This window comes from Echinops telfairi, unplaced genomic scaffold (assembly GCF_000313985.2).
Source record: "Echinops telfairi isolate 266 unplaced genomic scaffold, ASM31398v2 ScPeMD7_655;HRSCAF=1070, whole genome shotgun sequence".
Taxonomy (NCBI): domain Eukaryota; kingdom Metazoa; phylum Chordata; class Mammalia; order Afrosoricida; family Tenrecidae; genus Echinops; species Echinops telfairi.
The window spans coordinates 12076460-12079156 of record NW_022104553.1 but is presented as its reverse complement, the minus strand read 5'-3'; positions in this window follow the sequence as shown (position 1 = coordinate 12079156).

The following is a 2697-nucleotide window of genomic DNA, read 5'->3' as shown; positions in this document are numbered from 1 at the left end:
CGCACCCCGCTCCCCCCACCTCTGAAGTGGGTAGTGTAGGTTTCCACTTTCTGGTTTGGATTTCGGATGTGGTCCCAGCCCGAGGGATCAGAATGGGGGGGAAAGGGCCGCTCAGGGGCACGAAGCATGGTTAGGGCGCTTGGTGGGATGCACTGAGGCCCAGTTAACGTGGTCCCGGGAACTGGGGGCACCGGACGGGCTGCAGTGGTGAGCGGCCGCTGTAAGGGCTACCAGAGACGGCCCCTGCTCCAGCCTTGGTGGGGGTCCGCCCCATCCCCGAGAGTCGCGCTCTGATTGGCTGGAGGAACCGCCACTCAGCTCCTAAAGTGCGAGCGCCGCCGGTGATTGGGGGCTGCTCCTGATTGGTCCAGATGTGCCAGGGGCGGGACCAGGACTGTCCTTAAGTGACCCCGCCCCGCGGCTTCCCGCCTTCCCAGTGAAGGTCGGCTGTCTTCCGGGTCGACCCTCCTGACTTGACTCAGCCCCAGACGGCCGCTGGGGCCCGTCCCTCCTCGACCCCCGGGGCGCACCCAGGCTCGTGCCCGAGACGCCTCCGCCCCTCTTCCGTCCCATTCCCAAATCCCTGTCTTGGGGCACCCAGGAAATGCTTTCACGTTTGTCCTGACTTTAACCTCGCGTGAGGAGGGAGGACCTGGGTTTGCAGCTTGGCACCGGAGAGGTGAGACTGCATTGACAACAACTCCCCGAACGTGCCCACTCCGGGCCCCTCTCTGGGTCTCCATGGCAGCAGCAAGGCCAGCCCTTGTCCTGCGGAGCTGCTGGTGGTTTCAAACCTCCAACCGTGTGGATCCCAGCCCAACGTGCAACCCCCACCCCCCCCCCCAGGGCTCCTGGATGGAGGGAAAGAGGGGTTCTTAGCTCAGGGGGTTACTGCGGGGAGGCGCTTCATGCAACGCCTGGTGCTCCAGCGGGAGGACGGCCGGGGTCTTGATCCCTCCCAGTTTTGACCCTTCTGTACGCACACACACACACACACACACACACACACACACACACACACGTGTTGAGACCTCACTGGAGGGGCAGCGCTGAATGTGCACCGTGCAGCTGAGAGCGGCTCCCGCGCTCGTGGCTGGGGAGCCCCGCGTGCAGCATTGAGGTGAGGTCGCGCCCCAGGGTGTCTGTCGGTGGGAACCCTTGGACCTAGCGTTCGGCGCGGTGGAAAGAATAGCGAGAACGAGCGGCGATACCCAGCGAGACCTGCAGGCGGCAGCGTGGGTCAGGGCACGAGCTGCTCTTCCGCGCAGACCTGTCCGCAGGCCGGCGGGCACGCGGGGCCCTGGGACCCCAGGCCGAAACGCATAACCGCCCAGAACACCACCAGCTCTCGGATTTCTCCCTCCTCTTGTCCCTTTCGTTGATTGTGGTACACTGACCTCTTCGCAGCATCTAGGCTAGCTCTCTGCCAGGGGCGGAATTGTGTCAATACCCCCTTCCCTCTGGCAATCCCTGTCTGTATTTAGGATAGGAGGCCCCTATGTCAGAAAGAAGGGCACTGGGGGGTTATCTGTGTACTGAAACAGCCCCTCAATTGTCCAGGGATCTCTATGCTTTAAAGAAATACCGTTTCTCCCGGGGTCTCCGGCTCTGTGAGCTCTGGCCTTGCCCCGAGTTGCGTTAACTGGGCTTGCTGGAAAGCACACAACAGTGCTGTCTACATGACGCGGGCCAGCTCGCCTCAGAATCATTGTCAGCGCTACCGAACGTGGACTTAGGCCTGAGGACAAAAGGTAAGGATGGACCTGCCCACCTGTCCATTGCAGGGCGACTTTTCTGATCTCAGGAGATCTGAAACAGGCTGTGGCCAGCGCGAAGTTTTCAAATTTAGGGCAAATGTTTAAGGAAAGAAAGAGAAAGCAAAGCTGAGACAAAACGTTGAGGGGAAGACTAGGAACCCAGTCTCTTTATTTAGAGAAAGAGAAACAGCCATTCGTGTCCTACAGGAAACCTTCAACGGGTTTTCAGGGATAGTCTCATTCACTTCTCTCTGTGTCCCTTGGTAGGCTTTACCGCAGGGGACCTCAAACTTTTTAAACGGGGGGCCAGTTCACTGTCCCTCAGACCCATTGGAGGGCCAGACTATAGTTTAAAAAAAGCTATGAACAAATTCCTATGCACACTGCACATATCTTAGTTTGAAGTAAAAAAACAAATGGGGTGTAAACACCCGGCAGGCTGGATAAATGTCCTTGGCAGGCCGCATGTGGCCCGCAGGCCCGTACTTTCAAGTTACCTGCTTTACGGAGTCAATGGCGTGTAAACAGTGTTTGGCTCACTTAGGGAGATTTCTCACCTCTTTGAATTCACACACCAGTCCTGTTTCACCCGCTTTGAGTAATGAGTCCAACACCATAGCCCTTCCCTAGGCTGAACCTCCTGTATCCACAATCACCTCTCTTTCCATGACTCCCAGCCTGGAGTCTTGGAGCTGAGGAGGCAGCCAGCTATAGAGAAGCAGCACGTTACCTCTAATAAGCAGGAGTAAGGTATTAGAAAGCTATTCTGAAGAGCCGAAGGAAAAGCCGAACAGGCAGGCTTTGGAAAGGACAGAAGCCAGGACAGCTCTGAGATCTCGACAGTAGTGACCAAAGGTCAGTGTTTCCACCAGGATCAACTGATCAAATTCCAGGGGAAGCGCTTGCTGGCCCAGGCTGGGTCACTTGATCGAAGACCCGC